This window comes from Gymnoscopelus braueri (assembly GCF_963280865.1).
Source record: "Gymnoscopelus braueri genome assembly, chromosome: 4".
Classification (NCBI taxonomy): Eukaryota; Metazoa; Chordata; class Actinopteri; order Myctophiformes; family Myctophidae; genus Gymnoscopelus; species Gymnoscopelus braueri.
The window spans coordinates 25,120,504-25,135,101 of NC_137605.1; positions in this window are offsets into that span (position 1 = coordinate 25,120,504).

A 14,598-nucleotide genomic window follows, 5' to 3' on the forward strand; every position below is an offset into this window, starting at 1 on the left:
TATTACTTTTTCCACATCTCGGTCTACATCTACTGACCAGGATACTGACGAGGACATCACCAGTATCAAGTTATTATCATGTTAGTGTAGTATCATGTCTGTCAATTAAATTAAATTAATCTTTTACTTATCCTCTTCGTTCCGGTTGGGGCATAAGGCCGCAATCATACACTGCCACTGAACCCTGTCTCGTGCTTTGGCCTGTGCTTCGTCCCAGGAAAGACTCATCTCCTTCAGCTCCATCATCACTGTCCTTCGCCAGGTGTTCTTTGGTCTGCCTCTCTTTCTTTTCCCAATCGGTGTCATCCTCAACACATGACCGAGCCATCTTAACGTATCTTGCATATCTTAATCTCAAGGGACATATGCAAGCTGCCTGTCTTCTTATAAAGTTCCTCATTTGAGAGCTTATTTGGACAAAAGATGTTGCAGATTTTACGTGAGCACTAAGCAGCTATTGTGGAAGATGCCAACATTTCTCATATCCTGTTTTGTTACTCTCCAGCACTCAGAGCCATACAGCAGGACAGCCTTAACATTGCTGTTGTAAAGCCTGATCTGGGTTTTGAGGCTATATTGTTTGGACCTCCAGATGTTTTGAAGTTGGCTGAAAGCACCCCTTGCTTTGTTGAGATGCGTCTTGATGTCTTTTTGCGTCCCACTTTCACTGCTTATAAGGCTTCCGAGGTATGTAAAGTCTTCAACACATTCCAACGCCTCTCCATCTATGGTGATTGTAGGTGCTGTTGGGCCATTGATGCACTGATCACCTGGGTCTTTTTCTGGTTGATGTACAGACCAGTTCGCTTTGTATAATTGCTTGGCCAGTCAAACTTTTCCTGGAGGTGGCTAATATGAGAGTTATGACACTAACGTTGACTCCCATTGTAAGAATGGAATGCGGAAATGATCTCAATGAGGAAGTTCCATTGTTTGGAACTATAGCCCAAAGCGTCCCGCTTTGCGGTGAGATCAAAGCGTGTCGTAACTCTCTCTCTCTCTACGGGTTTGACGAGTGGATGACATGACTGCCAGGTCGTCTGCAGAGTCAATTCAAAGGAGCTTTATTGGCATGAGTAAACATATGTTATAATTGCCAAAGGAAAAGTGGAACAAAACAATCAAAACAATGTATGTACAAATAAATATTTAATATAAATAGGAATAAAATAAAAGTGTAAACAGAGCTGTGTTACAACTTTGAGCGAAGACTATCTTAAACTATAAAAATTGTGAATTTTCTGTCAGATATAGTTATACATTCATACATCTCTCTCTTTCTCTCTCTCTCTTCCTCATCCATAATAACACTTATATTAAATAAACAAATCAGCCAGGCGATTTTACTCATATGGATATGAAGCATCAACCGACGGTAAAAAAGTAGGCTACTAATTTAGCCAAAGGGTAAGATTATTTTATTTTCTCCAAACACAGACGTTATCAAATGTAACTCAATATCATAAACGACACAGAATCACATACCTGACAAAATCTACTCTATAAAGGTCTCGTTAACTAGGTGTTCTTCCTGTGCTGAAGCCTGACAAAAGGGGAACAGGTTCCCCTGAGAGCTTTAAGCTGTGATGGAGAGATGAGTGTAAGAGATTTCCCAAAGCAGTTAAATCATGCAGATACAGATAACGACAACCACGTGATCACACACACATTCTGTTATCCCCAATTGATATAATCTTATTCTCAATTGATATTATCCATCAATGCCTAATAAATATAGTGAAACAAGCACAGTTCAACACCTTGTCACAAAATTGTCTAGCCCTTGCATTGTGTTAGAAAACTGCATCCACTTGTGGTGTTAGCGGGTCAAATTTGACCCGTGATTTAAATCAGCCCAAAAGACTAAAAAAATAAGTATTTTCATTCTTTTTTTCCTCCCACCTCATAGCTGACTTGTAATGCATTCATATCCATGTAAACACTATTTAAAATATTATGTTGGGTTAGGGCTAGGGTTTCATCTTTCAATATATCTCGTTTTCTATTATAAAAATGTTAAAATTCACTCATTAAATTTCCTATAATGAAGGCAATGGATAATGATGTTATCTAGCTATAATAGAATAATTAAGAATAATAATTAGAACACACTTGCATTTTATTTTATTTTTTAATACTTGTTTTCGTTTTGTAACTTTAAAAAATGTTATAACTATTAAAAATAGTGACACAAGTGGTGTTAGGGTCCGAAATGACCCGTATACCATAGAAGGTAAAAAGTCATTTATTTTTCATAAACTCAAACTTTATTTTACTCCTGATAGCAAATGCTAATTGAGGACAAGTCTCTCTCACTCTCAAACATGTAAACATTGAATATTGACAATTTGGGGGGGAATTGAGCCACACTTCTTTGCCGGGTCATTTCGGACCCTAACACCACAAGTGTCACTTATTTTTTTGAGACCATCAGAATTAATTAAAATGATGATAAATAATTTTGTTGCGTTAAAATGGCTATTTCTGAGGATATCATGAAGCCTCATTCCAATAAAGAAATGTAAAGGGTACTTTTTACCTATTCAAACTTGAAAACGGGTCAAAAAAGACCCTAACACAATAGAGACACACAGCCGGAAGCGGAAGGCCTACAAATCCACGCCCACTTTTGACACTCGGGGTCCGTTTGAACGATGAACTGCAGCTCTCAATTCAATCTCTATGAGAGGCATTGTAAAATACCGTCATTTCACTGGTTAACTACTGAGGCTGTAGCGATTTTTTGTGTGTTCTAAAATACTGTCCCATTTGTTTAATTTGTCCTTTTTAATGTCCCATATCTGTCATCTCGATATACTACCCACAATATACTATAATATACTCCATCAGTGTGTCAAAACCGCTAGCATCGGAGATCTTGATTTTTTTCTGTCGCAATATATATACGTCACGCATTCATCCCAATATTCCAAAAGATGCGACATTCGCAGCGACGGCTTGAGCGACCACGCCTAGCGCCCAGCATCCTTTGTAATAACAGTGTCTCTTGGAGTGAACTGAGTAACAGACTGGCATTATGCCTAAATCGTGCTGTGTGCCACTATGTGCGAACAACAAGGAAAAAAACCCAGATTTGATGTTTTATCAGTTTCCGGCCAATAATGACAGGCGATTGAAATGGCTGCAGGCAATCCGCAGGGAGGATGAGAAAGGGGGACCGTGGTGTCCGAGCTCACAATACTTTTACGTCTGTCAGAAGCACTTCATCACTGGTAAGAACGTTAGGCTATCTAAATAAGTAAATACAATTTACTGCAATAAATCTGATAATCATGTTCCTTAGTAGCCTTAGATCAAGACTATCGTATGTATTTATCGATGTTGACATTTTTATATCTACGAGAGTCTTAGTGCCCCCCCCCCCCCCCCAGATTACCCTGGACTTTCACCAGTAAAGCCCTTACTTCTCCGTACATGTACAATATAAATATATATGGTGCTGACCCGGCTGCCCCAAATATTAGCTAGCGGTCCGGAGTCTTTGTGCAATATATTAAACCATATGTTTCAATAAAGAAGTGTTTTAATCCCGTCTTTGGCCGATTCTGTCCGAAGTTCCCAATGGGCGGTGGTAACGGGGCGCATCCGGTGAAAGCCGTAATTACACAATTATACATCTATAATTGATGTAGTCTTGATCTAAGGCTAGTTCATTGGCAGCATTGCAGAGGTGCTTAACCAGTTTGTTACTCAGCTGAATTAACTTGGGTAACTTTTTGAATACATTATCTACTTTTTACTTTTACTCAAGTATATTTCTGAAGACAAAAACATGTTTATTCCTTCACACTGGGGCCAAATGTAAAGGGGTAATATTTTTCAAATGATTAGCCTACATCCCGTTTTTTTGTTTTGTTTTTACCTTTCTCCTCTTTTTTACCCATTGTTATTAAATGCAAGTTAGATCTGTTTCCATTTACTTTTGTAGAACAGATCAATCTAAACCCTGCCCACCCCGACTATATTCCCTCCATATTCCCTTCCCGTCCTCCTACAACCTCACGAGCTATTAAGATGGGGCGTTTCAGCAATTCACTGAAAAGACAGCACACCACCACCACCACCACCACCAAGGAGACAAGAGGAAGAGGGGGGACAGGAGGAGGAGATGAGATGAGATGAGAAGAGGAGAGGACACAGGACAAGGACAGGAGAGCAAAGGGAGTTGCAGGCCAGTGAGGAGGAGGGTCTACTGTCTGGAGCGGAAAGTGGCAGTGGTAGTGAAGAAGATGAGGCCTGGTCAGTGTGACCAGGCCTGTGGTATAACTGATGAGGGCCTACATTCTGGAGAGGAAATCATGGACCAGGCCAGTGAGATTGAGGCATTGAGGAGGCAGGTCAATGCACTGAAACTAGAGAGAAAGGCAGGGTGGCTAAGTAATTTAAAGGCAAAGAGTGTGGAGGGAGACGATGTACGCTGCAGAGAACTAACAGGACTGAGCTGGAGCGGTTTTCAGTCACACTGAGTTCCTTTCTGATGCCATTTGTTGAGGCCAGCAAGTCTAAACTTCCCCAAGAGGACCAGCTCTTCATTGTCCTTCTTAAACTGAGACAAAATCCTTCCACATCGCTGCTCAGCCATGTACTGAACATGGGGAGGACAACCATTCGGGACATGTTTTCTAGATGGATCAACCTGCTGTATTGCAAAATCAGGTTTCTAATACACTGGCCAGACAGGGAGTGTATTCACACCACAACACCCCCAGCTATGAAAGCTCTGTTTCCAAAGCTCACCTGTATTGTGGACTGCTTTGAAATCCGCATTGAATCATCCAAAAATCTTAAAGCTAGGTAGGTAGTTGTCAGTGTTGCCAGATTGGGCGGTTTTCCGCCCAATTGGGCTATTTTAAAACTCATTGGGCTGGGATAAATAGCCTTGGGCGGGCACATCAAATTTGGGCTTGTTTTAAAGTTAAAAACAAGCCCAAATTTAAAATTTAATAAAAATAAAAAATAAAATTGGCGGGTTATTATTAGCCTCACGTCACCAGACTTTTCGCGCAGTAAATCAAATTATACAAGGATCTCCAGACCGCATAAAGCTTAGTTTCTATCTGCTGAACCCCGGTCCCCGCCTACTGTCAGTACTGTATCCGGCCAGTTAAACACACATACATGGATGCACTGTTTCTGTATCCGCTCAGTCAAGACCGGGCATTTATTTTATCCAATAACAGCTCTGGCATGGGGGGGGGGTGGAGTAGCGGTGGGCGGCTGCGGGCCTGCGGCCCCCCGTCCAATTACGGGCACTGTTGTTATGGGAGGGAGTGCCACCTCCCACTGTTTATCGCGCGGGAGGAAGACGTCAGCAGCTGTTGTGTTTACTTATTGTTTCAAGGTATTGTGTAAGGAGATTGTACATAAAAGTTGTGATGCCGAAGTGGGGAAAGTATAAAAAGTCGTACAGGAAGGAATGGGAGTCAGATCCAGTGCTAAAGGCGTGGATCGCCCCTGTCCCCGATGATGATGCCAAAGCTCGGTGTAAATATTGCAATACTCTTATAAGAGCACAGTATAATGACTTGAAAGAGCATGGCCAGACAAAGAAGCACCAGTCCCGTTGTGTGCCCAGTGTCAAATCCTTCACTGTACCAGTCAACGCTGGTCCATCAGGCACCATTAAAGATGACCAGAAACGCCGAGAGCTAAGGATCGCAACCTATGTTGCATGTCACACATCTATTAATGCCGTGGATGAGCTGTCAGATATCTGGCAGGATGAAACGGGAGCATTCAAAATGCACAGGACGAAATGTACAGCAGTAATAAAGTCTGTCCTGGCACCACACTTCAGAGAAGAGTTAAGGGAGGACATCGGTGAGTCGCCATACTCTCTCTATCTGGATGAAACCACAGACGTATCCGTGACTAAACTCCTGTGTATATGTGTCAAGTACCGATCGCTGAAACACGGCAAGTTTATCAGCACATACCTGGGGCTTGTTGAGATTGTAGACGCTAATGCTATTGGCATATCAGATGCAATTTTTAAGTTTCTGATAGAGTGTGGCCTGGACATCCGAAACATGGTGGGGATTGCTACTGACGGAGCAAGTGTCATGGTAGGAAAAAATCACTCCGTGTTCACTTTACTTAAACAAAAGCAGCCCAATCTACAGCTTATTCGTTGTGTATGCCACTCATTGGATATTGTTGCCAACAAAGCTATGCAACAACTGCCAAGCAACCTTGAATATATGATAAGAGAAACATATAACTGGTTTGCTCATTCAGCAAAGCGCCAGAGTGACTACAAGAATGTATATCAGACTCTAAATGATGGAGATGGTCCACTGAAACTGATTTCACCCAGCTCGACACGCTGGTTAGTGATTTCAGACTGTATTGACCGCATTGTAGATCAAGAAGACGCACTGAAGCTGCACTTCAGTTTGGTATCCAACGCAGAACACTGCTATGCAGCCAGGCTACTAAATGAAATGTACAATGACAAGACTAATATTCTTTACATGCACTTTCTCCGGCCTGTGTTGATAGAAATAAAAAACGTGAACAAATACTTCCAGTTGGAAACGGGAGACTCACCCAGTGAGTCTCCCGTGTTTCGGGATCTTGAGAGACTGTACATGTCTACGTTGAGGAGAGTAATAAAGCCCAGTGTGTTGCGCATGAACAATCACAAGCGTCTCCTGGAACTGGATCTGAAATCGTCCAGCGTCTACCTCTCACCCGGGGATGCAGACCTGGGTACAACATTCCAACAGATGATGGAAAAAAGCAAACTGGCCCCTGATATGAAGGACAGAATCTTATCGCGCTGTTTTGATTTCCAAAAGAGACACTGGTGCAGTATCAAATGCACCTACCTGCATCAATGGAAATGCTGCGAAAACTTGAGTTGTTTTGCCCCAAAACTGTGATGTCCACCATAGACAGGCCAAAAGTTAATGACTTGCCCACAGAGTTCTTTTCATGTCCTATCGACACATTAGAGTGCCAGTGGAGAAACGTGGCATCAGCAGGCTTCTCAAGTGATCAAGCAGTTGACACGTTTTGGCTGGAAATTGAAGCATTCAAAGACGCAGGAGAAAACCAGTGTTTCAAAGACTTAGCACTGGGTGTCATCAAATTGCTGACTCTGCCCATATCTAATGCTCATGTTGAGAGAGCATTTTCCCAGGTGGCACTGCTAAAGGATGACACAAGAAATCGCATGGGACTACAGCTCCTAACCAGCCTCATGCATGTACGCTCTGGCCTGAGTAGGAATGGACTGACGTCCGCTACTTTCAAACCTCCCCGGCGGCTGTTGGGGAGATTTGATTCATCCATGTATTAGCCAGCTGACCTGGCTTGCAGTGACTGTATATAGTTCTAAGTTAGTTTAAAAAAACTACAAAAAAACAAAACAAAAAAACAACAAAAAAACAACAAAGAGCGCAACAGTGAAGTATTTCATTGCGTGCAGTCCAGCTGGGAACATCACCTTCCTGAGCATAGGATGGGGAGGGAGAGCTTCAGATGTGAACATTGTGAGAGAGTGTGGCTTTCTTTCCCCCAACTACCATCACCATGGGGATCAGGTAGAGTCATGTCATCTGTGATCTGTATGCTATATTGTCTCTGTGCATAACTGTAATATATGTGTCAATATATATTACTGTAATCCCGGCAATTTGAACTGGAAACACATGAAGGTTCCATATGTGTTTCAAGTTCAAATCTGCTATTGAGCCAATCGAATAGCTATGTGGAAAATGACCCAGAACAGAAAACTGGTATGCCACCTTCAAGAGCCGTGGGGCTACAGTTATGCACAAAGCCTATGAACCATTGCTTGTCTCCCCCCCAGATCTTGGCTGACAGAGGCTTCCTGCTACTTGATGACTTCGCTGTGCTGGGAGCACATCTGCTAACCCCTTCCTTCACCCAGGGCCGAAAGCAACTACCTAGTGGCAAAGAAGTGGAAGAGTCAAGTCAAATGTCAGGATCCACATTGGTAGGTAAAAGGCAATCATTTATTGCCTATATGCTCCAAATGTTATTCAAAGGAAAATGTGTTTGTCGGCAGAACTTTTAAAGAAAATTTACAACTGAAAAAGTCTTACCTATCCACTTCGTGCCGTGACTTTGCTCTGCTTCTGGTTTCTGTAATAATGTGTTTTTTCCGGGAGCGGGTTATCAGCCCACAGCCCAACCCCCAACCTGGAGGGCCAGTGGGATCACTCTTTGTCTGGTCTCTACCCTTCGACCTGTTCGGCGTGGGTGACCCTGCCAGGAGTACAATACTCCTGCCGACATAGCTCGAGGGGTCATGGAGACGCGCAAACCACCCCACCACAATAAGGTGGTGATCCTGTCGGGGGGAAAAAACAGTCTTTTGCTGTACTTAAATCATAAGTCATGTGGGCATCTCCTCCGATCCCGTCGGGGGGGAAAAACAGTCTTTTGCTGTACTTAAATCATAAGTCATGTGGGCATCTCCTCCGATCCCGTCGGGGGGGAAAAACAGTCTTTTGCTGTACTTAAATCATAATCATGTGGGCATCTTCTCTCTCATCTCAACAGAGCGGGTGATTGGTGTCCTGAAAGGCCGGTTCAGGATCCTTGATGGCCCCCTTTCACTTCGCCTTGTGAAGACCCTGAAAGAGGAGAAGGAGGGACAAGTCACCATGCTCGACAAAATTGTCCATGTCTGTGCGGCTCTAGTGAACATGAGTGAGAGTGTGGTGTATACTGTACATATTAAGGAAAGACATCTAAATACCTGTGTCAGCTTCACTGCCTGAGTGCTTTCTCCTATGAAGAAAATATGTGGTAGATTATTTATTTATTATCTCACACACACACACACACACACACACACACACACACACACACACACACCCCCCCCCCCCACACACCCCCCCCCAACTGAAATTAAGGAAACATTCTGTTAAATAATAAAGGTTTCCTTTGAAGTACATGCGTATTAGTTTTTACATTTATCACTTTGGTGGAAAAGTCATATTTAGCAGTGTTTTTCAAAATTAGATTATATGTTAAATGAATTCTAGTTGGTGATACCTTTTCCCTTCACTTGTGTCTCCCGGGATCTTGTCCTAAGTTCAGGGTAGATGTGTGTTTCCCAAAATGATTGCAATCTGCTCAACTCCGTTGTGAGGAACACATCATCTTTCTTAACACGGAATATCACAGCCATATATGGAGTCCAGGTGACGAAATCACAATATTGTGTCTGACACACAAACATCTGCATCTGGGTCTTTGTGTGAAAATAAAATAATTCAAATGCATTATTAGTTGTCCTTCTGATGACAGTGCTTACATAAACACATACTGTAGGCTACATTTACTATTTGTATGATTCATTTGTAAAACCAATAAATCACCACTGACCATGGACACTAAGCAGCTTTTACCTGTGTATAAAAGGAATGCTTGGCCTTCAATGACAATGGACTTAACAGATGTCCCTTTGGATCTTGTACCCAGTCATTTATTGTCAGCTGTACGGGCATTTCACCTCCAGCAAACCTTTCCCGCAGCACTCACAGTGGACATAGGCATCACAGGACACACCTAGGTAGGGTTGTTATTGACAAATGTGAAAACCTGCTTTCTCCACTCTGAGATTGGAATGACCTTTAACATCCTCAGAAACATACACACCTAGGTAGGGTTGTTTTTGACATATGTGAAAGCCTGCTTTCTCCACTCTCAGATTGGAATGGCCTTGGCATTCGTGAGAAACATAAACCTTTCCTGAGGTTTTCTCTGTGTGGCTACAAAGTCCTTGGGCATGGGTGTAAGTCTGGATGGCATGCTGCTCATTATTTCTTCCCCATTGAAGATATATATTGAAAAAACGAATGTGCAGTTGAGCCAGTGATGCGGCCTGCCCTCTGCATATGCCAGGTATCGGTAGAAGCCTGCTCCAGAGTTTCTTCCTCCACTAAAGCGATCTGTTCTTCGGTGATTGCTGGAACATGTGGTACAGGATTTTCAGAGCCAAAGAGCGAGCGGAGTGTAGGCGGGAGAATGATTGGGGGGGAGTTCACAGGGGGCACATCAGGCTGAGTAAAAGCATGGGAGTATTTGGCAAAACTGCTCAAACCTACTGGTTTTTCACCACTTGATGCGAGTAGTCCCAGGAGCACATTTTGTTCTGCCAGGGTGGATTCTGGGGCCATGATTTTGTTTTTTGATTTCAGTTTGTTTTTTGCCTCACTGCTGTATATCATAATGTCCTTAATTTGGGCAGCCTCAACTTTTTTTACAGACACATTGTTCCATTCGCATGCAATGCTTGTGGATGCAACAGCATTCATTCCCAGACGCACTGATGCCTCAATCTTAAACAGCACTGCACCAACATGTGAGCAGCTCTCACCAAGACTGAAAATCAAAGAAAATTTGCTTTAACAACCAACCACAGTTGCTACCCTACTATTATGTTAAGAATTTAGGTACATCAGTGAAACTTAAATGCATGACTAACTCTGAAACATAACAGGAGAGCTATGTATATAGCCTATGTAAGGTGTAGCCTATCAAAAAAAGCTATATATATTCTCTCAATGACAACCTAGTCCAATTCAATGAAAAATAAAATGTTACCTTTGTTTAATGAACACCTACCCTGCCGTGCAGTCGCAATGAGCAACAATTATGCTCCCATCCATGCTGACAGCAACCCAGGCATTATGATATGCCTCGGTTACCTTCCAGGAAGGCTTAACCTTGGCCTTAAGAATTATGTGATTCAATCCCTCTGGTTCCAAATGAAGTATTGGCTGCACCCATCCACTTGTGAAGAAGATATGAGCATCCAGGGATCGGTGGTTCTTCATTGTGTGGGTCGTATAGACCCCTGAAACCATTCAGAAGAGGTTTGTGAACTCCACAAGTGGAAAAAGTATTCAAATGTTAAAGGAAACACTACAACTGGATTTATGGCAGTTTAGATTTACAATATCAAGAAGTCAGACACAATCACCTCACTGCAATCAGTCATTTATTAGATTATTCCTATTGATGCAGCTCCCCAAATTGTAATAAATACATTGTATTAAAACTGCAATAAAATAGATTAATTCTAGGCATGATATGTGAATATACACGCACAGTGCCTTGCCTAGTATGTATCTTTTTTCTAAAATACATTCATCACATGACAGTCTTGGTCTCAATCTCGTTATAGTCACTGAAAATCAGCCTCTAAAGCCTGTACTTCTCCGCACACGGACCAAATGCAAAATATAAAGTTCCAACCTTGTAGCCACGGATGTTCACTCACCATTCGGAACCTGTGTGCACTGCATTAATCCGTATTTCTCAATAAATATGTGTTTTAATCCCGTCTGTGTCGGAAGTTCCCTGTATTCCGTAATGAGTGTACTGGCAAAGCTCATCAGGTGAAAGCTGGTATTACACTCAATGCATACGAGGAAATTCAACGGGGTTCAGGCACAGACTGGATTAAAACACTTATTCATTGAGAAATACGGACCAATACAGTGCACACATGTTCCGAATGGTGAGTGAACATCCGTGGCAAGGTCAGCACTTTATATTTTATCTATGGCAGTCTTCCAATAGGCTATTACTACAAACCTGGAGAATCCACTAGATAATTGACGATGTCGGGATATGTCACGTCTGGCCATTTAGTTGGGTCATTTCCCCAGCTACTTTTAGGCAAGTCGTAAGGACAACACGCTAAACCTACTAATTTTAATTTCTCTTTGTACCGTCGGAGCTCCGCGACAGGTAGAGAATTCATATAAGCCATGTTCACACCATTCACCACATACACGGAGAATCGTCTATTCAAAACCGCCGCCGCTTGTAATGAGTAACGACAGTCACGTCACGGAAGAGCGACAGATTGTCTCTCTGTCAGCTCCTCTCCACTCTGTTAACATTATGGGTAACCCATCCGACTGGCAAATTAAATGTGAAACACACCATCTATTGAGAAAACAAGAACATATGTTGACAAAGACACTCCATACATTTGGAAACATATTTTTATTTAAATCAATATCGTCTCCAGTTAATGTAGGATAATTTAAAAAGTAGGCTAATTCTCATATTCTCTCATAGGGAATGCATTGACAGCTGCAGTTCATCGTTCTAACGGACCCCGAGTAGCGGCGCTGTCTCAAAAGTGGGCGTGAAATTTGTAGTCCCTGTGTGTCTCTATGGAAGGGCTAGAGGACTATGGTGCAGGGAGGCCTGGTTAGCTTATTGTATAGCTATACTGTATTGTGAGCTTAAACCCCCCAAGGCATCCGATTTAAACAACTATAACCATCACGCACGTGCACACATTAACCATGGTCGGCACCATAGTCAGTACCACAGTCAGCACCATAGTCAGCATCATAGTCAGCACCATAGTCAGCAGCACCATAGTCACCATAATCACTAACCATATATCAGAACCACAGTCATTAACCATAGTCAGTACCATAGTCAGCACCATAGTCAGCACCATAGTCAGCAATCAGCATCATAGTAAATAACCATAGTCAGCACCATAGTCAGCACCATTGTCAGTAGCATAGTCATTAACCATAGTCAGTACCATAATCACTAACCATATCAGAACCATAGTCATTAACCATAGTCAGTATCCTAGTTATTAACTACAGTCAGCACCATAGTAAACAGTAAACACCATAGTCAGCACCATAGTCATTAAACGTAGTCAGCAGCATAGTCAGCACCATAGTCAGTCAGCACCATAGTCATTAACCATAGTCAGTACCATAATCATTAACCATAGTCAGCCCCATAGTCAGCACCATAGTCAGTACCTGTCATTAACCATAGTCAGCACCATAGTTAACACAGTCAGCACCAGTCATTAAAGGGGTATTTCACTTCAAAAAAACTTTTGGTAATTTTATCGTCTACTCAGGCTTTTTTGAGCCCCCCAGACCGTTTTTAAGTTGCTTGATTTAGTATTTAAATATTTGATATTCATTTTATCAGACACGCCCCCTTCCTATACAAACCCATTATAACACCCGTCCTTGGTTCTAGTGACTCACCCTGCCCTCCTAATACGCGAGGGGGCCGTGTTTTTTCGATAACTTTTTTCATTTATTTTAAATATTTTTTTGGGAAAATGAAAAAAATTAGGGAGAGTCAGCAGAACCAAGGACGGGTGTTTTTGATGAATCTAACATGTTAAAAATGGAGTTTGAAGTTATAATGGGTTTGTATAGGAAGGGGGCGTGTCTGATAAAATGATGATCAAATATCTAAATACTAAATCAAGCAACTTAAAAACGGTCTGGGGGGCTCACAAAAGCCTGAGTAGACGATAAAATGACAGAAGTTTTTTTGAAAGTGAAATATCCCTTTAAAGTGAAAAAAAAATAAATTCCCCACACTTGTAGAGCATAACCGTGGTCATAATGACGACATATCTATCATTAGATGCCAAAAATAAGTTTTAAAAAAATCTATTTGTGTGTATTTTCTATTTTTATATATATTTATAATTACTTCCTATAAACGAAAACGTACTGCGTGATGAGATACTGTAGATAGACCTTTATGAATATAAATGAATCTTGATTTCATTCACCTGTTTGATTCCCATGGCTGCACGTTCCTCCACTTGCACCTGAATTTATTAGGGAGACACTGTTGTTGGGCTGCTACGTTCTTTATCTAACTCAAGATGACGGCCAGACGGTGTATTACTCGTTTTAAACTTAAGCAGTACACTAAAATATGCATCTGAAAACATTTTAGTTTAGAAATAAGCAACGTAGTAACGTATACATGCTTCACACTATCCCTAGTCTCTTTCTCCCTCGGGCTGCATGAGATGCAGGCTACAAACATAACTTTCTGTGGCTAATGTCTTCCCACAGCCCAAAGGGCTGGGACCGTCTGATTGGTTCAGAAATAAAGGCTACCGTTTCTGATTGAAACTTCTAAATAAAATCACCAGGACTTTAACCAGGCATAGTCAGCACCATACTCATTAACCATGTTAACCATAGTCAGCACCATAGTCATAGTTTGACTCATATTGATATGAAGCATCAACTTACGGTTTTCGCCAGAAACAGACTGTATCAAACATGAGTGACTGCATGCATGCATGCTTGTTTGTCTGTCTGTCTGTCTGTGTGTGCGCGTGTGCGTGCATGCATGCGCGCGCGCGAGAGAGAGAGAGAGAGACCCAATTGCATAATTCTTTTTTATAGGACCAAACAAATGCCATACTTTAGTCTCCCACCCTCTGTTGTCCAGGTTACTGTGCTGGTCATCACATCTGGAAAATGGATCAAATCAAAGACTTAATCCTTCCTGTAAATCAATAATGATTACTGGGCTTGGATTATGTATGCTGTAGTCTGTAGATGATATGAAGATATGTTTTATCCATTTTATTTAACTGGGCAAATTCACAAAGAACTTTTTTTTTTACAGCCAGCGAACCTGAAAGAGCAGTTTCACAGGACAATTAAATGTATATATGCAAACACACCCTGTACTCTCTTTCACATTCACACACTCACATTCTGACAACTAAGAGCCCAACTGATGCCAGATTTTTGGGTCTGATCCCGGTTGTGGAGAGTC